The following is a 27,330-nucleotide window of genomic DNA, read 5'->3' as shown; positions in this document are numbered from 1 at the left end:
TACATAGCTCTGTTGCCAGAACTTTTAATCTTCAAAAAAATCTATGTCATTTTTTTCCTGCTGTTTTTCTGCTTACATGTAGTGCTACTTTAAATTATTACTGTGGTTTAAGTATTTGTAATATGATTATATCTTTGTTGATTAAACATACCCATGTCCTTTATGTTCTTAATGATTGAGAATTAATAGAAAAGGGGCAAGATCTAAGAAGAACATCACATTCTTGATTGTAGGCTGCATATAGAACAGGTGAAAAGTAAAATCTTCAATTGCTAAGACTTCTTTTTTTAAGTTTATTTATTTATTTTGAGAGAGAGAGAGAGAGAGAGAGAGACCACACGTGCCCACACATGCATGTACTCACACATGAGCAGGGGAGGGGCAGAGACAGAGAATCCCAAGCAGGCTGGCAGAGCCTGAAGTGGGGCGAACCCACGCACCACAAGATCATGACCCGAGCTGAAGTCAAGAGTCCTATGCTCAACCGACTGAGCCCCCCAGGCGCCCCTGAGACTTTTAACTTCTTAGTGAATGCAAGGTAAATGGCCCAAAGAAGCAACTATGATAGGATATACTTTTGGAACTCAACAGGTACCAGTGAAATTCCAGATCTGTGGAGACCCTGGGCAATGACGTGATCCCTCAGAGTCTTTCATGAGATTCATGCCATGTGTTTGGAAAGTGCCAAGGGTTTTACACGCATAATTGTTCTTCCAAAAAATAAATATATAAATAAAACCCGCTGTGAATGTGGGACCATTAGAATCCCCACTCCAGAGAAGAGAACAAGCTTAGAGGGGGTAAGCCACATAGGTTGACCCCAATCATCAGCTGACCCCAAGCAGCCTACCTCCTTCCAAATCACTATCCTGCCTCTCTCTTACCTGCCTACCATGGTACCAGAAACACAGCATAGTACCAGGAGCACTCTGGAGATGTGGGGCTGTTTTCTTTGCTTGCTGTGCACATTTCTTTTGGTTTGCCTAGCCTGGCTTAAGGCTTCCAGGGCCCCTAAGAACTCTGACATGTATCAAATTTTGAAAGGCTGACATATATCATATTTTAAAACCACACTCAACTATAAAGTAAGTCTAAGAATGTTGAACAAAGTTATTTTTCTCAAGATGACTATGCAGATGCTTTGTTCAAAGATCAAATGTAAAAATTTTTTTTAATAAATGTTTATTGCTCTAGCCTCGCTTGGTCCACTAAAAACATACATATGGCATCACCCAGTGTTGGTCTATTTCAACTTAATTCACTGAAGGTGGGGGCAGGGGTGTGGAGGAGAGGCAGCAGTACTTTCTAGATATTTTCCCTACTCAGGGATAATGGGAGGAAGAGAAAGGAAACTGCCTTCTAGCTGATCTCTGCATACATTTATCACTAGAATGCTGCAAGAGTCAGGGTAAGAGGTGACTTTCCTGGGGTTTGAATATTCTCATACCAATCCACAGTTAGCCACCTTAGTCAAAAAGATCTTGGAGTCCCACCCCCAGGACATTTGCTTAGCAAGGAAGCAAGGCTAAATTCAGTTTGTGTGTGTGTGTGTGTGTGTGTGTGTGTGTGTGTGTGTAGGAATCCCTGCTGGCAGAGACCCAAGCGATGGTCCCAGCGTTGTGTGCACATAAGCAGGTGGCTACTGTCATTAAGATATGCCAAGAAGAAGAAACCAAGCTTTTGCAATAAACCAAATATAAAACACTGTGTCCAGCTCTTGGGCTTGGTTGTCTTGGGAAAATGCAAATTCCCCACGGCAGATTAGCTCTCACTGATCTGGAGACTCTCAGTGCATTGCCTGACCAACTCGCCTTCGAAAACGCTGGTTCTTAAATGCCAGAGATTCCTGGGCTCCATCATGAACTCCTCACCTTGTTCTGAAGCTTCCATAAGAGATGTCTTTTGTGACAAGTGTGGGGAAAATGTAGCAAGAGTTAAAAGTGAATCTCTTACCTCTTTGAACTGTTTTCTTCGTACTTCGTGTACACAGATACACTTTTGATGTGTTAACTAGAAAATCTGACTAGAAAAGAACAAAGCAGCTGTCAGTGGAAGGAAGATTCTGACAAAAAAACCACACAGCCCTTTATTGAGGAACTGTCAAGCCCATCCTACAGTTCTGGGGCTGTCTGTGGTATTTATCAAAGACCTAGATCTGATGCAGGAAATTAAAAATAATAATAATAATAAATCTGTCCACTGGACATTTATGAAAGGGATCTAAAATTATATTACATTTAAAATAACGAAAATGGATATTTTAACAATTCTCATACAAGGTTGTTTGTACTCATTGCATATACATTTGTGTATGTGTGTGCGTGCTTTCCTAATCACAAATATACCCATGTATATAAAGAGAATAAAGGGATCCTTGTAGATAAAATGTCTACGTAAAAATCAAAAACATATACATTCTTTCTCACTATGACAGGAATCTTTTAATGCATTTAATGTTTTTCTCAATGTAACTTTCATTTTAATATTATGTATACAATTGAATCCTTTAAATATTTCTGAAATTAGCTTAAACAAGGTCCTTTCAGGCAAATGGATTTCTTTATTTCATGTTTCTCTGCTGACTCACAATATTTTACCAAATGTCATTCCCAACTTTAAGGTAATATTCATGCTTCTCTTGACTCCATATTGTTCCATATTGGCTATAAAATGATGTGTTCTATGTGTTATTTGGGCTATTCCGAACTATTATACTGCACAGAATCTAATAACCTTTTTCTAAGCAAACACATTGTATGTAACAGCATGGGGTTCTTTGGGGTTTTTTGCTTGTTTGTTTACTTGTTTACATAATCCCAATAGCTTGAATATAAGGAAAAAAGAAATGTGTTAAAAGATTGCACAGAAAACAAAATGCTAAACATAACTGGAAATAGGTCATAGATTCAAATGAATGTATTTCCTTGTATTTTTAGGTCATGGTGCTGATTATGAGATACAAGGCTTGGGGGCATCTAGGTGGCTCAGTTGGTTAAGCTTCTAACTCTTGATTTCAGCTCAGGTTATGCTTTCAGGGTTGTGATATTAAGCCCCACACCAGGCTCCACCCTGAGCGTGGAGCTTGCTTAAGATTCTCTTTCCTTCCCTCTGCATTTCTCTCTCTCTCTCTCTCTCTCTCTCTCTCTCTCTCTCTGTCTCTCTCTCTCTCAAAACAAATAAGCAGACAAACAAAAGATAGAAGGCTTGGGGCTTCAAATCTTAGCTATATCACTCAAGGTAGTTGTATTACCTTAGGCAAGTTACTTAACTTCCCTGAGCCTGTTTCTTTGTCTGTGAAACAGGGAAGTGTCTACCTCACAAGCATTGTTCAGATGAGAAAAAAAAGCCGGGTTCGATAGGTAAGTAAGTTTGGAAAGTGCTGCACTGAGCCATTCATTCTACATTGAACAATGTAGAACAGGTTGCAGAACAGAATGGAGAGCTTCTCAGAGCCTTTCATACACTGACATAACTTTTTAATCACAAATATAACTCAATATTTAGAATTCTCCAGAATTATTTGACCTGGAAGCTTTTTATGAGTATTTCTGGAGATTAGTGTTTCTCAGAAGAGAGTTATAAAGGGTGGTGGGGAGGCTTCTAAGGGGCACCTTAGTTCAACAGAAACCCTTTTACAACGTGCTTGGGCTTTTACGCATAAAGACCACGTGACAAGAACTGGTCACTGTTGCCTTAGTTGCAAAGTGATTTTTGTGGCCTAAGTTGACAAGTGTAGTTTCCTGTGTCCATTGAGAAAGAAACTGTCTGTAGGACAAATTATTAAGGAAATAAATTATCAGGGATTTTATTTTAATTAAGAATTTGAAATTCCCTTACTTTTTAAAAGTTTATTTATTTTGAGAGAGAGAGGAGAGAGAGCATGAGCAGGGGAGGGGCAGAGAGAGAGAGGGGAGAGAATCTCAGGTAGGCTTCGTCCTGTCAATGCCAAGCCTGACACAGGGCTTGAACCCACAAACCACAAGATCATGACCTTTGCTGAAATCAAGAGTCAACCGCTCAACTGACTGGGCCACCCAGGTGCCCTGTGAAATTCCCTTCTAAGTGGTTTATATGTATTTATGTATCTAAACATTTATCAGGTTACAGAGTGAACCAAGCAAGTATCTAAATTTAAATTTTTTTTTAACGTTTATTTATTTTTGAGACAGAGGGAGACAGAGCATGAACGGGGGAGGGTCAGAGAGAGGGAGACACAGAATCTGAAACAGGCTCCAGGCTCTGAGCCCTCAGCACAGAGCCCGACGCGGGGCTCGAACTCACAGACCGCGAGATCATGACCTGAGCCGAAGTCCGCCGCTTCACCGACTGAGCCACCCAGGCGCCCCCAAGTATCTAAATTTAGATAAGGACAAGCACTGGTGGGAGTTTGATGGTCAGTGGGATGAGTTTTACAGGATTTCCATCCAAAGCTAGTGGGTGGGTGGGGGGGAGCTGGGGTGTACCATGAGTCTGTGATCTCTTGTTTATTTTCAAAATACTGTACTGAACAAGGGCTTTCTCAGTCCCTAATTAGTCTCTCTAATTTAATGTTTCAATCAATTGAAGACAGGAAGAATTGATGATTAATTTCTCTCCCTTTTGAAAATTCTGTCCTCTGAAAATTCCAACATTTTCAAAGGATCTGATAAATAATACTAAGTTCATGGGCATTTCAAACAGACAAGACACTTACCTATTTTAAACCATTATGAATGTCATATTTCCATTCAAACTTGGGAAGATCACATTTTCAGCTACCAACCAACTATGGAAAAAATCTTTCAGGCAACAATAACCTCTTAATTGAAGATTTCTCTTAAAATTATTTTTATAGAATAATGTGGGTGTTATCCTCCTGAAAAACAAAATTACTTTTAATGAAGCAGTTCAAAATCAGGGCAGGGAAAGAGCAAAGAGTTTCCTTGAGGTTCTGGTGACAGTTTACATAAAAAGATGTTTTATTTTCTCTTTGCAGGGTGTACACCATCATTTTGTCTTATTATTCTTGACATTCAGTTCATCATATTAGCATCTTTGTGGGAAACAAGAAAGCAATTAAGGGTTTTGCTCTTTATTCTTCGGGAGACAGAGATTTTGCTTTTCCTCAAAATTCTTAATGATGAGGCAGACCTGGTCAAACACCAAATGCACAGATTTTCAAATGCAATAAAGATAGAGCTTTAATAATTTTCAATTACAGTTTTTCTGCAATAATGTTAGCGGATCTCATCTAAAAAGTAAATTATTCATTGAATAGGGAAATGGGAAAGCTTTGGGATTGTGTGACTCTCCCATTTAAAGTTTCACTAAGATTCTCCTTGATAAGCTTCTTTTTAAAGATTACATATTTTATACTTTGTTTTTATCTCTTTTCTTCATTCAGGATGCTGTTTCTACTTTTTAATATACTTTTCTAACAAAACACGGTAGTTATAGACTGGCCATTCAGAGAGATCTATTCAGAGTAAGCATTCATTTGCTGCCAGAAATCCTGATAATATGATATTTTTTATTTCATTTTAAGAATACATTTTTCATTTTCAGCAAATGAAACTTATAACCAAATTAAAAAAAAACCTGTCATTGGTTTTCATTAGAAAATTGGCAGGAAAAATTCTTGCATGTTGTCTTTACATTAGCAAAGCTTGCCTTTCACGTAAATAAATAGATCATTTATTGGAACGTGCATGGGATGTAGCAAAACTATAGAATCTGAGAAAATATTTTAAGTCAAAATAAAATATGACAGGGGCGCCTGGGTGGCTCAGTCAGCTGAGTGTCCAACTTCGGCTCAGGTCATGATCTCACAGTTCAGGGGTTCAAGCCCCGCATGGGACTCTGTGCTGATGGCCCAGAGTCTGGAGCCAGCTTCGAATTCTGTGACTGCCTCTCTCTCTGTCCCTCTCCTGCTCACACGCTGTCTCTCTCCCTCTTTCTCTCAAAAATAAACATTAAAAAAAATTTTAAATAAAAAAATAAAATAAAATATGACAAAATTAAAAAAGGGCAATGCAGACAACTTTCTTTAAGAACAAGAAGCCTCGCCCCACTCATGGAACTTAACACCAAGTTATTCACCTAGCCATTTTCTCGATTCCCTGTGTATTCATTTCCAGTATTTGTGTTCTGATAAATTAGAGTTTTTATCATCTGCCTCCTCACTCTCCTTTCTCTTGCCATGGAGTTAGTTACTTTGGTTAATCTCTCTGTGTTAACATTGAAGAGGGTGTCACGAATTTAACTTCCTAATGAGATTTGTGCAAAACTCTTGCAGTGGATCCCGTGACGGGAAGACTTCGCATTCAGAATTCTAGAACATGTTCCAAACTTCCTAAGACGTATGGGAAGCGTTCCTGAATTCAATAATACACGAACCTAAACTTCTAATACGCTGAATATCACCAGTTTATCGTACAAACCCAAGCCAACATGTTTGACAAGACAATGCTGTGGGAAATTAGAAGGCGCATGTCCAATTTAGTGGTTTCAGCTGAATGTTATTTTAAGTTGGTGATTTGTCTCAAATCTTGTTTAAGGAGAGCATTTGTTTATCCACTTCAGTGAGAAACTACATTAGGGTGAGATTAAGTGACTTACTTCCTGTGCCTCCAGGCATCCCTTATAACTGCCTCCATCTACTATTTTCACTCATTCCCTTTTATAAAGTGCTTTGGGTTCATTACGATGGCAAATACTTTAATGACAAAATGAAAGAAATGGAATCCACTTTTTTGCCTTAATCAGCATCCCTCAGCACTCCCTCTCTAGACAGGATACAGATGCTTGAAGTTCACAAGCTTAATTTAATTTACATACTTAACATATATTTAAGTATGTATTAATACATGAATATCAGAGAAATTATCTTTCTCATGAAATTATTCATGAAGAATCTTTGTAGCATTAACTTTTATTTTATAACTCTTCTTTCAAAAGCTCTTTACTGAGAATATTTGTGTAGACCTAACACAGCAATTACATGCATGGCCCTTAGGGTCCAAGAGACATGAATTTGGATTCTGTCTTGACCAATTACCAATGAGATTTAACTTACCATATCTAGACTTTTGTTTACTTTTTTATTTTGAAAATGGAGATAATAATACTAGCTACCTAATGGGTTATTGAGATGATTAAAGGAGACAAACACATCTGAAGCCCTCACACCAGAACCTGGCAGAGAACAAGTACTTAATGAACATGAGCTAATGAATAGTGAATCATTATAATGAATGCTCAGAAGTAATAAGGTATTTTCTGGAATCTTGTCAAAGTTTACCTGGACCAATCAAAATAATGGCCTGATGTCAGTTTGGTCTCTTTCAAATTCAGGGCTATATATTTGATTCCATAATTTTCTACATGATGTGTATGGTCTTGTTCTCTACTGCTTTCTCTCTGCCTCTCTCTAGGGAAATACTGGCACCAATTTCTCTGATATGACAAGATTATTATTAGTGAGTCTAAAAAATGCTCCACAAAATTATGAACATAAAGGGCCATCAAAAAGATTGGCCAATGCCAATCCTAAAGGAAGTTGTATCTTAAACAGAACTCACATTGTGATTTAAAATCTCCTCTGGAATAATTAATATCTTTATATACAGTGATACCTCGAACTCCATATTATGCTTGAATCGCTATGCAATATATTCTATCAGTGAATTCAGTGTTCTTGACCTCTACTAGGCCTCTGTCGAAGATGTTTCCTTAAAATTCTCTTCCCAATGTTCTGATTTCTCAAAAATTCTACTTTTCCCCAAATTCACGGCTTGGTCCAGAGATATGAATGAGCACACAGCAAACAGACGCAGCAAGAAGCACAAAGATATAAGCACTATTTGTGCAACTATATGACCTCTACTCACTTTAACTCAAATGAATCTCTTAACAAATACGGTGAATAGGAAAGTTACCCAAACAGACCTTTAATTCATGTGTTTTAATGCCCATTTGCATAAAAAATTTATGTGTGACTTCTACCCCTTTTATTTTTATTTTCCTCTATTTACAACGAGGTTTTGTTGGAGAAAAAAAATTGCCCAATTTTTTCCTGCAAAGAATGCAGGAACCAGATGTCTTATCAATTCCTCCTGAGAGCCCATTAAGGCAAGAAACACAGGGTAATGTACTTGGTGTAATGCTCAACAAAATGTAAAGGCAGGTTCAGTTTTAAATATTCTTATTACAAACACACACACGCAGACCAGCACCCACCAGAGATTTAGGCTCTGAGGGTTTAGGGGCTACTCAAGGTTCAACCTCCCTTCCCACGTGTTTCTCTGGTGAGCACGAAACAGAGATGGATGAATCAGCACCTCCAATTTGATCTATTTGTCAATTCCAGCCTCATCAGGGAGCCCTGTTGTCTTAGCTCGGGCTGCTGTGACAAAATACCGCACCGAGTGGCTTGAACAACAGACACTTATTTCTCACAGTTCTGGAACCTCTAAGTCCAAGATTCCTGGTGAGGAGCCTCTTCCTGGCTTGCCAATGGCTGCCTTCCCACTATGTATATGCTCCCAAGGCAAAGAAAGAGAAAGCTCAGGACACCACGGATACTAATTCCATCCTAGGGGCTCCACCTTCACCACCTCACCTCAACATAATTCCATTGCAAAGACCTCATCTCCAAATACCATCACATTGGGGATTAGGGCTTCAACATATGAACTGGGGGGAACGCAAACGTCCAGCCCTTAACACCTGTTTCAGGGTACCAGGGTGCCATATCTGACTTTCAAAATCCTAGCAGGAGATAAACGTGTGCACGTCACTTTTTATTTATGAGTGTGCTACATCGGATCCCTGAAGGCCAGCTCTCCCTTCGTTATTTGAATCAGCGGTGAAGTAAACTATAAATATAGATGTGTTCAGATAAACATGCAGTGAGATTTGATGGTCCCCATTTTCAAAAGCCACCTAACTTTGCCTCTCTATATATGTTGAGTTTATATCATTGTAAACTTGGTTTGTGTGCAGTTACATGAACATAACCCAGCCTATTATTTACTCTGGCTTTTAAGAACTATGGGCGTGAACAAAACATCAACAGCCTGACACGATGGAAAAACTGATTTAGGAAAAAGAGGTTGGTGTCATAGCATTATCACAGCCAAGTAATGCTTTCATGCCTTTTAAATTTCTATTTTACCATTAATTATGGTGTGGTAAAACTTCATAATCAAAATAAATATACCATATGCTCTCATATGTGTCCATTTTGTTCTAAAAGGAGACATGTATGTCCTTTCCTATGGTTTATTCACAGCCATCTGTGAAAACTAATCCTGTGGCACACACGGATGAGCAGGTCTTCAATTTGATGTTATAAAGCATTAAAATACTTGGAATCCTATGTCCAGCCATGTTCAATTGCTGTTCCATCTTGTTCACAGAAGGCACTCAATACTCCAGAATACATGCACGTGAGTTTTGGCATCTATCACGAGAAAGGAGTTTTAGTGACTTCATTAGGGCTCTCAAGAGATGAAAAAGAAACCAAGTCTGCTATAACAGCAGGTGTCTTTATATTAAAGGTCTGTCTTTTGAAAGAGTATCTAAATGAATTTTTTTTAAACCAATGTAAATATCAGACAGCCAAGTGGCAAATTTATTCATTTATATTAACTGTGGTTATTAAAATATTTGGATTTATTTCTGCCACTTTATTTTACAAAGAGAAACCTACTGGCCATGTGTTTCCTTTGCCTGTCTCACGCCCTTCCCCACAAAAACAACAAATCTTTTTAAACTTACATTTTTACCACACTTTCTTAACAATGGATGGAAACATTTTAGATGCACCCAAGGGCACTTGAATTTACGTTCTTCAACAGGATATTGCAACTCCCTCGTTTATGTTTTTTGTTTTTTTGTTTTTGTTTTTGTTTTTTTACCCTCTACCATATTAGTTGTTTCCCTCATATCAATATCCTTTCAGGTTAGCTCACATAATTTCCAACATCTTGGAACCACATTGCTTCTTCTGTCCCACTCTTTACCTCCTGGACTTCCATTTCCCTCTTCCTAAAGCCAAACCTTCGGTGATTATCTTAGCAAACCTCTATGAGAAAACATGTTCCTAAACAGTAGATTAGCTGGGTCCCTAAATGTAAGGTGATACTTATTTCTGTCTATATGTTGCAGATTTTTATGGTCTTTTGACACCTGCTTCTACTTATGAGAATTCTATTCAGTGGAATTACTGCTCCTTTGGAGGAAATCTATCTTTTCTCTCTAGATGTTTCTAAGGTTTTTGCTTTATCTTTGGTGTTCTACAATTTATTTACAGTGTTTCCAGATGGTCATTTTGTTTGTTTACCCTGCTTGGGATTCGATGTAGCTCTTCAATCTGAAGAGCTATATCTTTAATCAGTATGTAAAATTTGCAACAAAAATAAAGTTTTTCTCCAAATTCACTCTATTCTTTCCTTCCAGAAAATCCAGCAAATTTCTTGGGTCTTGTTATTCTATCCTGCATGTTACTCCTTTATTTTCCAATTTTTTGTCCTTCAAGACAGTAACTGGTATTCTTTCTTTAGAAAAATCTCTCTCTCTCTCTCTCTCTCTCTCTCTCTCTCTCTCCCCCCATCTGTCTCTCCCTCCCTCCCTCTCACCTTCCCCCACATATCTAATCTGCTATTTGACTTATTCACTGAGGTTTAATTCTATGTCCATATTTTTTATTTCATATTTTTATTTAATTCCCGATTTTGAAATCAAAATAGCCTGTTCTTTCTTTTTAACAAAATTTTTAATGCTTATTTATTTTTGAGGAACAGACAGAGCACGAGCGATAGAGGGGCAAAGAGAGAGGGAGAAAAGAATCCAAAGCAGGCTTCAGGCTCCACACTGTCAGCATGGAGCCTGACATGGGGCTCGAAGTCAAGAACCGTGAGATCATGACCTGGGCCAAAGTTGGATGCTTAACCAACTGAGTCTCACCCAGGCACCCCATCAAAATTGCCTGTTATTTCATTGATTCCTTTCCTCCTCATTCATGAAATCTTTAACCAGTGGAAACCTACTTAAATAGTACCATTAAAAATTTTTTTAATGTTTATCTATTTTTGAGATAGAGAGAGAGAGAGCATAAATGGGGGAGAGTCAGAGAGAGGGAGACACAGAAACTGAAGCAGGCTCCAGGCTCCGACCTGTCAGTACAGAGCCTGACGCGGGTCTTGAACTCATGGACCACGAGATCATGACCTGAACCAAAGTGGGATGCTTAACTGACTGAGCCAACCAGCTGCCCCAAATAATACCATTTTAAATCTTAAGGTCATTTCAGAATCAATCCTCTTATTTGTAAAGTCAGCTGATTCTCCCTAATAATGGATCATTTCCTCATGTGATTTTTAATTTTTAATTGTGAATGCAACTTTAGCTGAGAGGGTTTTTCTATAGAAGTTCTATGTGCCATGAGTGATGGAGACAATTCCAGAATACTTTGTATTTGATCTGAGAAGTGGTCTAAGCTGTGTGTTAAGCTCCCACCTCAGGGTTAAGAGTTCAGCCTCTTGTCTTTAAAGATCTGTTATTTTGCTAACCACTATGGACATGATTTCCTCTATTTGTAAGTCCATGATACCGGGATATTTCCCTTTCTTTCTTTTTAATGCAGCTATTAAGTGTTTCAAAAAAGTATTTGTATCCTGTATTCTACCTAGCCTATCCATGTGTTCTCACTCATTGCCTCTGTTCTTTGCATTACAAAAGCTAGAAGCACCCCCCCCACACACACACACACCATATCGTTATGTAAAGGTCTAAGATCAATACAGCACACTATTCTTGGGAGAATAGTCATTTACCAAAGGATTTAACCAAGGGACATTATTTTGATCAAATGAGGAGCAGAGTCCTTCAAGAAAACCAGGATCATTGTGAGCAAATGTCATCAAAGAACAGTTGTTTATTAATTTCTTATATCCTGGGAGTTGTATCCTGCCACACCCAGGAGCTTTTCCCTCAACTGTCTGGGTGGATGGTATTTCTTCAGGTGCTTGCCCAGCTCAAAAAAGTGTCCTCTTTCTCTGGGAACTTCTTTTCTTTCTTTTTTTTTTAATTTTTATTTTATTGTAGAGAGAGTGTGTGTGCAAGTGGGGAAGAGGAGCAGAAGGAGAGAGAGAGAGAGAGACAGAGAGAGAGAGAGAATTTCAAGCAGAATCCACACCCAGTGTAGACCCCAACACGGGGCTTGATCCTACAATGGTGGGATCATGACCTGAGCCAAAAGCAAGAGTCAGATACTCAACCAACTGAGCCACCCAGGAGTCCCTGGGAAACTGCTTTTTACCACCTCTTTCCCATCTCCACAAGGCTTGGTCCTCAATAGCCATAACTTAATGACCCAATGGGCAATATGATTCTCTCTTCAAAGAGTTTAGAATTGAGACTGAGAGAAGCTGGGTTAGTCTTTTCATGTGACTGAACCTAAAATAACTAAACCTGGGAGGTGTAATGTGGCCATATTTTACACCATGGAGATAGAAGAATATAGTCATTCTGCAAGAGAAGGTAGAATGAAAAAGAGAATTCCTACTTCTGATTGTAGTTTTCTCCTGAGGACTAGCTGTATTCTATACTTTATTTCCATGATACACCCTTGTATCTTTATAATAAATCACTCATCTTCACTTAAATTAGATCAAATTGGCTGCTATGTCTTTTTTAATTTTTTTCAATGTTTATTTATTTTTGAGACAGAGGGAGACAGAGTGCCAGAGAGGGAGAGAGGGAGACACAGAATCTGAAGCAGGCTCCAGGCTCTGAGCTGTCAGCACAGAGCCCGACGCGGGGCTCGAACCCACGAACCGTGAGATCATCACCTGAGCCAAAGTCGGACGCTCAACCAACTGAGCCACCCAGGCGCCCCGGCTGCTATATCTTAAAACCAGTAGAGTCCTAAGATATAATTCCAGGGGACACAAGAGCATGTGGCAGATAGCAAAGGAAATACACTAGCCTCTAGTACAGCAAACATTGGCCCGACATTAATAAAGTGAGAAACTATAGCTGTTGCTGGAAAAACAAATATGGAAAAGACAGTTCTAGCCCTTGAGTATCTTATAGAGAAGAATGAAAGACACATAAACATACAATGTCAGTACAGGATGTTTCTCCATCTCAAAGTTTTCTGCTGTTCCAGACCACCATCCAGACTGGGATGGGTGTCTCTCCCACAGCATCATGTAGCTATATTACTGACATTACTGTGTCAGATACAGTTATAGATACCTACTCACTGGCCCATCTCCTTTATAAACTGTGAGCTCCTTGAAAACAGAAAGGGTGCTTTTCATTTATGTCTCTAATAACTTACAAAGTTCCTATCAGATAGTAGTTGTTCAATGAGTATCTGCTGAGTGAATAACTATATGAAAAAATAAATATAAGGATCTATGTAGAAATAGGGTAGACAAAAGTATAAGTTATTACTACCATTTCTTGGCAGACCTCTCAAAGACAGTGTAAGATAAGAGCATGGGTTTTAGACCAAGAGATCCCTGAGTTCAGGGGCTAGATCCAGCATTTATTGGCTGTGTGGCCTTTTCTTCGCCAATAATATGGGGATGTTCTTGATAAACACCTTATGGAACTATTGTGAACATTAAGTATGGGAAAGAACCAAGGAGGACACACGTGATCCTGTTCGTTACAGTCTGGATTTTAGGGAAAGAGAATAGGAGTGGAATCTGCCAGGCATAAAAGATCAAGCTCTTCTCCTATGTATCATCCCGTTACCATTGATAAATGGACTGGGGCAGATGGGAATACAGCTTAAAGCACCTCTAGATCTGCTGTTGGCCACTTTAGCAGGGAGAATTCAAGGACTCGTAACTAGATAAAAGCAGGCTCCATGCAGCTGGGACCTAAGGGCAATGACTATATAAGAGAAAAGGGGGGCCCTGAGAATGGTGGTGAGTCCAGTCTGGGTGAATGATTAAAAAGGTCAACCAGCAGGACTTGTGTTAATAATAAGGGTTTGATAAAGGCACTCCTTCTGGGTTCCAATAGCAAGAGCCTCAATACATGACTCTCTGACAAGTCTCTGTCTGATAGAAGGCTGACTCTAGGTGATCCAGTTTAGAGTTGCCACAGGAGTGTGAGGACAAGATCTTACCCCAGAAAGACAGAGGCTGGAAAACTCTAGACCACGTGCCATCAATGGGGGAAACACTGTTCCAAGGGGCCAAACTTGGTTCTTGTGAGTTTAAAAGTTTTAGATATTATGATGGTTTGTGGCCTTCCAAAGGGCAGGGGAGGAATAACAATTAGGAAAATCATGTCTAAAAAAGACTTCTTAGGCATATGATGATAAAAACAAAAGTAGAGAAATACTGACATAGGTCAGCTATGCCAGGCTTGATACTGGCTGAGCCCAACCTTAGTATTTATGTGGCCTTTATAAACTTAGCTTTTTCCATTCCCCACTCACATGATTACTTCCCTCTTTCCCTATGCCTGCAATTTTAATAGGCTGCCACCAGGGTGCCTCATTCCTAATAAGCCATGTAACTTGAGTAGTCAGGCATCCCATATGTAGGATTAACAGAGTGAGAGATTAGCATGCTCTTTTTAATTCTTTATATATATTATACTTTTTTTAAATGAAAAAGAGCTCTTCATTAAAACAGTCTAACATAACCAGTGTTAGGAAACATTAAAGTTTAAAAAACAAGAGGAAAACACATTTAAATATAAAATGGTACCTCTGTCTGATTTTAGACTAGTGTTAATTACTGTATAAATGAAATTTAAGCATAAATATAATTGTTTCTAATATATTTTTAAAGGCTTTAAATTATATAGTGTGGAGTGACACTCTGATCGAATGAAACTGATGATCCAGGAAGATGTACCAAGTTTATCCCTCCCGTGTCACCTACCACATTGCTGGATGCCTTCCATGTAAGAGACATAAATTCAAATATTTCCTAGCTAACAATTTCCACATCTCTGGATTATACCTTCTTTGCAATTTATAAGACAGAGTCACCTCTCAGAGGGCAGTGCATGGAATCTTCCTTCTTCCCATCCTCCATTTCCTGTTAGTTCCTATGACAAATGTGTCTTCTTTTTATAATCTCTTGTATAGACTACCAAAAGAAATTTGAAAAGAAATAAAATGTCAATTTACACACACACACACACACACACACACACACACACACAAATAATTCAAATGAACAAGACTGAAGACATTTTAGAAGGAGAACTGATGGGGCACCTGGATGGCTCAGTTGGTTAAGTGGCCGACTTCCGCTCAGGTCATGATCTTGCGGTCTGTGAGTTTGAGCCCCGAGTCGGGCTCTGTGCTGATAGCTCAGAGCCTGGAGCCTGTTTCTGTTTCTGTGTCTCCCTCTCTCTCTGCCCCTCCCCCATTCACACTCTGTCTCTCAAAAATGAATAAACGTTAAAAAAAATTTTTTTAAAAAAAGAAGGAGAACTGAGAACAAGTGGCTTGGGTAAGGGACAGCTCCTCACTGCTTATAAATTCAACCCAAGTATCTTCCACTGTCTTTTAAGTTCATTTCCAACTTTCTTTCTGAGGTTATTGGCAACCAAACCCCTGCATGAAACCTGCATTTCAGCCAAACTGAAACTATTCCCCAAAATACACATAAGCTCCTTTTCCTATCATGTCCTTTCTTCCAAGGTTCCCCTCCTTTTAATACGTTTGCAACTCAGCCCACACCTCACAGCCTCATTTCTACACACCTAATCCAAATAGTTGAAGCCTCGTTCAGATGCTTCCTTCTCCATGAAGGCTCTGGGGCTCTGCCATCAGATGAACTAGCTCTCTCTTTTCTTCAAATCCAATTAGTCTTTAATTTGGGCCTCACTTAGATCTGGTATCACTTTAAAGAGCCTCTATTTTATGCAGGTTTTGCTATGCATGCTCTATCTCCCCCATCCCTCCCGACCCACAATGGAGTTTAAGTTTCTCAGTCTCGGGTATGTACCTTATTCAACAGACTTTCACACAGCCCTCAAGACAATGCATTGCACATAATGGGTGTCCAACACTTGCAGAAGCTCTTCTGGCTCGGCTCGGGCTATGTAAGCGAATTGTGGATGTCATTCAGATTAGGAGTAGTATTTGCAATTCAATGCGAGCTCTTCAGAAAATAGCTCTTATTAGGCAAGGATTTTTGTGAATCATTAACAGGCAGCCGCAGTACTAGGGATTAATTTTAATAATAGTTCTGTTATAAAATTCAAAGGCTATCTTAACCAAAACATGTATATCCCAGACAAGTGCACCTGTTGATAATCACAGTGACCACAGCTGAATTTTAAGACTCCTCCTTGAGTTGGAAAGACAGGTCAAGCTTTGCCATTCCAAGTGTGATTCAGACACCGTCAGCATTGTTCAACCAGGGAGCATGTTAGAAACGCAGATTCGCGGGGTTCTCTCCAGACTTACTGAGTCAGAGCTACATTTTGTTTTTGTTTTTGTTTTTGTTTTAGCGCTACGTCTTAACAAATGTACACAAAAGAACTTTAGAAGGGCTGGTTTAAATGGACGTTTATTAAATTTTTAATGCCCATTTATTTCCACTTATTTGGACATCTATTTGTGTTCTACTCTATTCTGTCTATATAGTCATTAAATGGGCATATCATAAGAGCATGTTTTGTGCATTTACCGGAATTTAAAGTCAGAAAGTTAACTGCATATACTAGAAACCCAAAATGAAAAGGAATTAAAATATTTGAAAGCACCTTTTCTTACATTTTTTCCCCTCAGACTTCCAAAAAAAAAATAGCACCGGGAAACTAAGGACTAGGAAGCCCCAACTACAAAACTGTTCCCCCACATTTCTCTTCTCGTGAAAGAGATAAAAAACACTAAATATCAACATGACAGGGTTGCAAGTGAAGAGGCAGTTTCCCAAGTGGGACTCATGAAATCCAAATTGTTTGATTCAAGTCTTCAAGGGGAAGAAGAGCTTCATCTAACCTCTAAGGAGAGACCCACAAGACCCCCGAGAAGAGCAGAAATATGGTCTCCCTGCCATGCTGACACCCTTAATTATGGCTTTTGAGCTTTTGATGTTCTGACACATAAATAGCTAAAAATTTGCTTTTTCATTTTGTGCACTTGCAAGTTGGAAATGTCATCAAGTTTCATCAAGATTGAAATGGGGTCCAATTTGCTAAAAATGCCTCATGCATAAGGAAGTTTTGTGCTCTCTTCCACATGGGAGTCAGCCTGCACAATACATTATGCACCTCGTGCTGGAAGGATCTCGACATGCCACTCAAATACTGAAATGGAGGGAGCAGTCACACTTCAGGGTCTTTGCACTTTCAGGGGGAGGGGTCCCCTAGCCCTCAAATATTCACTTCCCAAATAAAATGGCTCTGTGTACTCACTACAAAAGGACTGATGTATAAACTACGCCTATAGCCTCTCCTTGCTCATTATTTCTGAAGCACAAACCTTTATTCTGCCATAGCACACCCCCCAAACAAAGAAAGGCAGGCTAACGGCAAGAAATAATTGCTATTTTATGTCCCTTTTGCCTTTCACAAAGTATAAAATCAACAACTTTTCTCTTTAACAATGGGAAAGCCAAGTGAATTAGTCAAGGGAAAGACCCCCTTCTTATGATTTCACCTTATCTCTATAATTGGGATCATATTTCCCCTGATTCTGTCAAGAATATTTCCCTGAATAAGATTCTGTGCCGAACAACAAACTTTTTACAGGGCCTGAGCTACTCTCTGGAGAGACATGTTTCTATTTCTTTCTCCAAAGTTGATTTTTTCCCCCTACTGCTTTTGCCCCGAATCCACACACTATTACTATTTTAAATACTCGTAGTGTGGTTCAGACCACCAAGAACCTACATCACAAGGAGTCTTTGCTGCCCAGCGATTCACAATGAACCTCGTAGTTTCCAACCCACCCACAGACAAAGATACACACCCAAGGCCTTGGCATACAGCTTAAATGCACTACCACAAAGCAAAATTTCTGTGAGATCTCTTGTTGTATCCAAACCTTATACCAACTCTGTACTGTGTTCCTTAATATACCCATTTATTTTAAAGGGTCAAAATATAGTTTTAAGCTCCTTGCCACGCAGTCTAACCAGCACTTTTTGAAGCTTTTCCATGATTTGAAGCACACCTTGACCCAACTCTTCTTACCTTGAGGTTGATCATACCCTCTCCTCCATGTTGAAGATGAAGGGTCCAGGTGATCGTAAGAGTTTCAAGCTTTGTATTTTACCGCACCATCAAAATATGAATGGCCAACATTAATTGAATATCTCCTGTATATGAGGCACTCTGTAAGCCCTTCACAAGCATCATCTCACTTAATAGTTAAAAATACCCCAGTAAGCAGGAATTGTTAGCCCCATTATACAGTTGTGGAAACTGAGGCCGAGAAAAGTTAAATTACTCGGTATCACATCCACGAAAAACTTGTTTTTACTGACTACGGCAACATACCGCCCATTCATATTTGTTTTTCACACAATCTGTAAGGACTTTATCAGACTCTCACATTCATATGAGGACACCCAGATTCCCAGCTTAACATGACATAGGTAATAAAAGGCAGAATCAGTCCAACATCTTCTGACCATTGGGTTTTCTGTTGTACTTCAGACACTCAGACCACTTACAGTTCTACATTTCTAGAAATCTATAATATTAAAAAAAAAAAAAAAGCTTAAATGAATCTGTGGAACACGATGAAACTTGGAGTCTTTATTTTCATGCAAATAGTCTCAGAATGAAGGTCAAGACATAAAGATTCAATGACCTTAATTGTAAAAGAATTAGAAATTCCATTAGTAACTATCACAATTTAATAATGCTCGTTTTTTGGGTAAGAATGGATAATAGTCACAGGAAATTATAGCAACCTCTTAATTTCTAAGACTATTTTTTCAAGTGCATTTTCCTAAAGATTAGATGCCTTTTCAGCTGCCAATAACAAAGAGGTTGAGCAAGAATTTTTACCATTAAGAAGTTTTCTATCTTGAAAACTGTCTAAAACAGGAGTGGGCTATCTTGTGCAGTAGTAAGTTCCCTGTCCCTAGGGCAATCCAAGTAGAAGTAGATGACAACTTGTCAAAGATGTAACAAAAGAGACTCACGACCTCTTAGGGTGGCAGACTCTTGAGAATATCATAAAGGCAATATCATAATGCAAAATTTTGCATATATTGGGGTAGAAAGACTTGCTCTGCCATCTCTATGTGGGCAGGAAATCAATTGGCTTGGTATATATACATCCCATGCATCTAGGGGTAGATGGCAATACGGAGACGGGAAAGTCTTCCCACGAGCTTTCTCTGGTATCCCTTCTTCAGCCTGGTTTCCTAATATATGTGCAAATAAGTAGCTGCAAGCTGGCATAGTTTGTGTAACCTACATGGCAATTTATTTAGCTACTTTTTCAATTTGTGAAATCAAGAGGTCTCACGTAAACATTCAGATTTCTGACTTGCGATGGGATAAACATGTGAGTATTGGGTAACTGTGGGCCTGCATTCCAGGAGGGTACCAATTTGCAGAATCTGTGTGGAGACCACAGAGCATACTTTTAGATGGGGCAATGCCAGTTTGCCACAGCCTAGCTCCTCACTATTGCTACCCTTGGTCTGCTTTACTCGTTGATGTCTCTGACTTCAGTATACATTTGGATTTGTAATCCCTGAAACAGGAGATTGACTTTTGGTCCAAAAATTTCCAAATTGGTTCTAGAAAGGGTTGGTATGCTTCTGTTTAACCATAGTCACTCTCAATAGAGACACATTACACGTAAGAAAGGGGGAAAAGTGAGCTTAAGGCCAACCAAACATAAGAGCCCACAATCCTCTGTCTTTGGCAATCAGAGCCTAAGAACTACCAAGCATACCCATTAATTTTCACTCCATAGGCCCATTTTCTCCTGTTGAATACAAAGAGAGATCAGTTAGCATGCACTCAGAAGACCAGGGACAAGACCCAGTCCTCTGAACTGGGAACTAACTGTTCAAGCCCACTGACTATGAACTTGAATTTGGTGCTATCCATACTGGAACAGAGAAGCAGTCTCCCTCCTTTGCCCAATTCATCGTGTAGAACAGAACCCCCAGCTCAGTGGTCAAGGGGGGAAGAACGATCTGGGAAAGAGGACACGACAGGAAATGGAGATGCTCCTTCTGTGGTCAGTCAACCACAAACTGGGATTCCCAGAAAAGTCCAGGGGTGCCTAGAAAAACAATTGCAGGTGGTCCTCGAATTTCATAGAACTCATACTCCAGTACTCACACACTGAAATTAAAGCATAGTGTTCAAGTGTTCTTACATCAACCGTCAAACAGACATTTCCAGCAGTGTTGGGATGGCTATGTTACAATTCCTCTGGATAGTAATGTAGGGCCATTGATTTGAAAGTTGTATTGGTTCTTATCTCATTATTACTAAGAACAGAAAAGAAGACAAAAAGATGAGACACTGAGCCTAGACATAAAAATTGTAAATTTTTTTAAAGTTTTGCTTACGGTTTGTCTATTTTGGAAGAGAGAGAATGAGCAGGGGAAGGGCAGAGAGAGAGAGAGGGAGAGAGAATCCCAAGCAGGCTCCATGGTGCCAGCACAGAGCTCAATGCAGGGCTCGAACCCACGAACCAAGAGATCATGAGCCAAAATCAAGAGTCAGATTTTTTATCTGTCTGAGCCACTCAGGTGTCCCTAAAAATTGTAGATCTGACAGGCTTGATTTAAATAAGGCAAAGACAGAATCCCCAAACAAGCTGAAAATGGGAAGCATTTCCCTTCCAATTGAATGTTTACTGGAATTAAGCTGTATGTTAACGATGAAGGAAAATAATTAATTATAGAATATATAGGAAATGCTAAAAATATATCAGAGAGAGAAAACAGTGGATGCAGTTGAGAAATTGATCATTTATTTCTAATATTCTAGTACTGGGCTATGTCATGTCTCATATTTAAACCCTCCAAACTCGTAAGCAGTATTCAACTTTCTCACATTCTATATTATGACTATGATTTCAAGAAGGCATTAGGTACACTGTCAGGGAACTATAATTTTGTTTTTGATATTAATTGATTTTTCAGCTTTATTCAAGCCACGTAACCTGTTCTGGTCTGTTTCCTCATCTGTCAAATTAGGAATTCTATCGCCCCAGGGATAGCAGAAGGACAAAATAAAACTGGATGTAAAAATGCTTGGAAAAGGTAAAATGCTCTCCAGATGTAAGGTATTATTAAAATAGGCTCATGCTGTATAGATAATGTTATTGTCTCCCATAAAAACATAACTCACAGACAAGGAAGTTATATTTTTTTTCCTTAAAGGTGTTAAAAAACGACATGCTTATTTTATCTTACTTTATAATCCTTTCCTAAAATTCTTTTAAGTTCTTTTTTCACTAAAGGACACCCCTAACATTTTCTCAGGTAAAATAACGAATATGCAATCTAGAAAATAAGCGATTAAAATAACTTAAATATTCGTTTACAGCTTCCATCCTGTCATTTGTTATCGTAACGTTTATAGCTTTAAATATTAGCCCCATCTTATTTATAACAACCCTGGATAGCGCTACTCATTTATCTGTTTAAGATAGGCAATTTGGAGGAGGGGTAGCTACAGTGATGGCAATTTGTCATTAACAGCAGTTCTAATTAAATAGCCTCATCTACACATGACTACACCGTTTTGTACATTTTCCCTAAGACAAAATATCTTCTAAACCATAATAATACACCAGATCAAAAATTCAGCTGCTTGGAAAAGTGAGAAAACAGTGATTTACATGTTACACTTTGAAAGCTTCATCAAAGCTGTAATAATTTTGTTGGATAAACAATATGATTCTCGAGATTAATAAGAATTTCTAAATACGAACAATATGTACCCTGAGGAGAATATTATCTAACAAGGAACTGATAAATTATGTTGGGCAAATAATCTGCATACTAAAATGTGTGTAATGGAGACAGGAAATTAAATATTGAAATGTGTAAATAATACACAGTTTGGTGTGTTGGGTTTATTTTCCCCTTTAGCTGGGTTAAATCCCAGCTTCAAAATGAGAGATGGCCTAGTGCATGTTCTGGTCACACGCACAAGGAAAAGAGGAGAGAAAACTGACATGCGTCTCAGATCCAGATGCCCACTGGGCAGGAAATTGTTAAGTTCTTTGATGAGCTCCATTTGGAAAAGATACTTGGGAAAGAATAGGGGAAAATGTCCATGGAATTTTTTTCTAGGCTTCCAAAAATTACATTTTGGGCTTTTTTTTTTTCTTTCAGTGGTAACCAGCTTTGAAAATCAGAATAAAATGCTGCTGGTTCAAAAAGACTATGATGATACGGAACCCAGTGGAAACACTGCCTAGATTAAATTAGTCAGAATGTTTACATAGGACCTGGATTCTGTAGCTGAGCCCTGGCTGAAAGTTTCTTCAAAAGGCCATCTCGCCACCCATTCCTGGTAGGCCTTTCGGGGAGACTTCACCAGAGCCAAACATGTGGGTGGCAAAACCATCAGGCACTATTTCTGGGAAGAGAGAAGCTGAAAATCTTCCCAGGGGGCTATGCAAGTACAGAGAGGTGGCACAAAGAATGGGGGTGGGGGGGCACAGCAAAATCTTTCCAAAAGATTGGTTTATGAAAGAATGATACATGTTAGCCAGGCAAAGACCATGTAAGTGCGCTCTAAGCAGAGGGAACAACCTAAGCAAGAACTTGTAGAGACAAGACATATTTGCCAAAACAGGAGTAGGAGGTGGAAATTTTTTAGAAACAAGACTCAGGGGGCAATCAAGGCGAAATTATCCACATCTGCATTTGCCATGCCAAGAATTTTAGACTTTTAACCTGAAGGTTTAAAGAACAAATTTGACAAAGATATGAGTAATACTGGCAACGTACGTAAGTGACAAATGATGGCTATCCTGAATATATAAAGAACATTTACAAAGCAATAAAAAGACAATCCAGTTGAAACACTGAACAAAAAAAATATTTTTTTTTATTTTTTAAAAAAATATATAAATAACTTAAATGTCTATCAACAGGAAACAATCCAAAATACAGCATATTGGTAGAATGAATTATTAAATTGCATGAGAAATGAACCAGAGCCACACGTATCAAGGGTGAAATTCCTATTATAATATTGAGCAAATAAAAGAGAAAGCAAGTTGCAGAAACATATAAATCTCATCATAGAAGTCATGTGCCAGTTTAAAACATGCCACATAATAATTGATATTGCTTGGAGACGTGTGTGTGTGTGTGTGTGTGTGTGTGTGTACACGCATTTATATATGTATACACACACACATATATATGTATACATATATATGTACATATATATGTATACATATATATGTACATATATATATATGTAGTAAAGTATAAAGAAAGCCATGGGAATTGGGAATGATAACTGTCATACTTAGTAGAAGGGTACCTTACTGGGTAGGGACAAAGACCCTGGGACTTTCTGCTTATACTGGAAACATTTTATTTTTAAAGCAGAGTAGTAGGGATAGGAGAGTTTATTACAACGTTCTCCATACGTTTTTATAAGTTCAGAACCCCTCAAAGTAAAATTTAAAAAATAAAAAAAAAGAGAGCTCACTTAGGTAGCAGGAAGGGGAATGGAGTATGGTGAGGGAGGAAGGGCGAGAGGCAGGAGGCAGCAAGTCCCGCTTCCACTTGCAAAGACCCTTGCCTTCAATGAAATAACATTCTCTGAGGAGGACTGGACAAGAGGCTGACCTCACCTGGGCTTTAATCTCAAAATTGACTCTGCAAGAATCATATATCCCAAAATATCCACAAATGGGTACATTTTGACAAATGGGACAAAAACGTCAAGCTGGGAAGCACAAGACCACTCCGTTCTAATTCAAAAGTAATACCAACTTCCTGGCCGTGGGGGAAATAAAGCTAATTTAACCTTCCAACCCCTTGCTCCGTATTTATTATATGGTGATAATAACATGGGGGATGTTGTGAGGACTAATAAATTCATTTCTCAAGCTTTGTAGATAAAAATGTGCTCAATAAGTATTTTAAGAATTATGAAAGACCTTGTTTATGCCAGTGTCCTATTTGGCCATTCCTTAAACCTTATCTCCCACTTCTGCGTTTTGAGATGAATATGGGGTCTTTGAAATGACTGCCCATAACCTTTGGGGAGTATGCATTTTAAGCAGTGGTTCACAGTGAATCTGCGACCAGATATATGTCACATAGGAGAAAGTCAAAAATATAATCCCTAAGAGGTTAATGACACAAATTGTATTTGGAGTTTCAATTTGCCACAATAATTCTGAAGACTTTAGAATGAATGGCTTTGGCCTTAGCACCCAATGTCTGCCAATACAAAGACATCCTGATTTGGGGGTCTATCAGGAATAAGCTACAGTTTGGGCTGGAAAGCAGCAAATCCAGTCATAAAATTCAATGGAAAGGGAGTCTATGCTCTTTATAAAGATAATTAAAGAAGATTGTTTGAGCAATTTTTCTAGAAGCAAGTAATGGTTTATATCAATTCACCCATACTCCCTGGCCTAGCCTCCTTTTAGTAAGAGCACATTCTTGAACAAGGCTGGCTCTCTTTCAAAGGGCAGTAGGACTCATGGCCTACAAACAGTCATGAGTGCCATCTCAGGCTCACATCTCTCTTGTTCTTAGCCTTGTTATTTCTCTATATGAACCAACAATTCTGGTCACTTTGTGATAACCCTACCTTAATTCATTTATTCCACAATTATGTGACAAGGGTGTGCCTTTCACACCTTTTCTTGACCAGCTACATTAAAACCAGGGATTGCGTGGCATCCTACACTCAAGTTGTGTGTCAGCATTTCCCAAATTAGGTTCTGAGATGTTCACCAGTGATCATTTGCCTATCACCATATCTCCTTCCAGGAAAACCACAAGTCATACTGGTATTTTCAATTCAGAAAAAGTCACAAACTAGATTTACTTTGATAATCTAATGTCTCTCAAACACATCAGATCGTTGACATCTGTCAACATCTCATAATACCCTGGATTACTCAGAACAGGGTTTGGGAAACACTGTTATATGTATGCATCTTGTGACCTCATTGCTAGCATGAGAGCAACATAAACAGTGACACCTTAAGTAGTCAAATGATGTGGCAGGCAGCTTCTAAGATGGCGTCCAATGATTCGTGTCTCCTGGTATTCATGCCCTTGTGCAATCCCTTCCCTTTAAGTATGGATGAGACTTGTGACTCCTTCTAACCAAAGGATGATAGGATGTCACCCACCATCAATGGTCACAGATGTGACTTCTGTCTTATTGGCAGACTTTCTTTCTTGCAGGCTTTGATGAAGCAAGTTGACATGTAGGAGAGGCTCACGTGGCAAAAAACTGACAGTGGCTTCCCTCCAATAGCCAACAAGAAACTAAGTCCCACCAATAATCATGTGTGCTTAGAAATCAGCCCTTCCCTAGTACAACCTTAGCCTTGGCCAACACCTTAACTTCAAGCTGGTGAGAGACCTGAGGCAAGGATCCCGCTAAGCCACGCCTGGATTCCTGATCCACAGAAACCATGAGATAATGAATGTGTGCTATTCTAAGCCTCTAAGCTTTAGGTCATTTGTTATGCAGTAACACACAACTAATTTAATTAATTAATTATCTTTGATATGTCAGTGCGATGCATGGAGATATATAATATCATATAATAATATTATAGCTAACATTACTCTAGCCCTTATCATGTGGCATACACTGAACATTCTAAGCACTTACTGTGTATACTCTCTTTTAATCCCCATAACAATCCCTAGGAACTATCATTGTCTACATTTTACAGGTGAGCCAACTGAGGCCTGAAGCAATTGAGTGACTGCCTGGCATATCCTTTCTGGTAATTGGTAGAGCCAGATAAGGAACCTACTTCTTTTTTTTTTTATTTATTTAAAAAAATTTCTTTTTAATATTTATTCATTTTTGAAAGACAGAGAGAGAGTATGAGCAGGGAAGGGGCAGAGAAAGAGGGAGACACAGAATCTGAAGCAGGCTCCAGGCTCTGAGCTGTCAGCACAGAGCCCGACGTGGGGCTCGAACTCACGGACCATGAGATCGTGACCTGAGCCGAAGTCAGACGCTCAACCGACTGAGCCACCCAGGCGCCCCAGAACCTACTTCTTAACCACGATGCCATAATTGCACTAACAAGGGCAAAACGTCCACCGTGATGAGCTCTACAAGGAAAAGTTATGGGGTCTTGAAAGAGTCTACCATAGGGGATTGAACCCACCCAGGGAGTAAGAGACCCCTGAGCTGAAATCTGAATGATGAGTAGTAAGAGTTTACGAGAGAGACGCAGGAATTCCAGGGAGCAAGAAGAGCAAATACCACGGCCTGTTGGCAGGAAGAAACAACCTAAGGCAGACAGAACGAAATAAGGCAGACGTTGGGAGGAAGGCTGAGGCACTGGAGAGAGATGAGTTCAGAGGCTCCAGACAGCATACAGCGTTGCGGACCATGTTAAGGAGTTCTGTCTTCATCTTAAGAGCCACAGATGAAATGCCACTGAAGGCATTCACTGGGGACGAGAAGGAGCTGGACGCTCACACGAGCATGTGTGTCTGAGAGACCATCACCGCAGACTCTAAAATACAACAGATTGAAAGGAGGCGCGGATAGATATCTGAGGCTATGAGATTAGTTCAGGTGAAAGACAATGGTGGTGACCTCAACAAAGGAGGTGTAGGGAAGAGAAGCATGCACGACCAGGAAAGCTTTGGGAGATGAAAATCAACAGAGCTTGGATAAGGGGAAGTGAAAGTTCAAAGACAGATGACTCACAGGTTTCAGCCATGCGCAACTTGAATTTTGTATAACATGACCCAATGGCAGGCTGATGGTTATATGATTTCCAACGTCAAAGTCAGCGCCTCAGGAAAGTTGGCCCCCGGAGTCAGGTTTGTGGTTTCCCCATATATCATAACATAAAACATAGAAAACTTACGACAGAAGGTTAGGGGTTGCATAACATCCCCCAAAGGCACCTAGGGGCTTTGACGGAGGACTTCAATCACTCATTTAAAAATCAAATACCTTCGGTTTTAGAAAACACGTTTTTTAAATGAATGGGCTAATATAGTTTTGCTCCAGGCATCATTTCAAACACTCTCTTGCAGAAGAATTTGCACGTCTCCGTTTGCATCGCCAAACTAGAGAACCAAAGAGATCTGTCCGGTCCACCCCAACACATGAGTGCATAGAACTCCACAACCCTAACTCCTTCCTTTCACAGCTGTCCAGGGCTCCTCTGTGCACCGG

Source organism: Panthera uncia, chromosome A2, assembly GCF_023721935.1.
Source record: "Panthera uncia isolate 11264 chromosome A2, Puncia_PCG_1.0, whole genome shotgun sequence".
Classification (NCBI taxonomy): domain Eukaryota; kingdom Metazoa; phylum Chordata; class Mammalia; order Carnivora; family Felidae; genus Panthera; species Panthera uncia.
Note: the sequence above shows the minus strand (reverse complement) of the source record.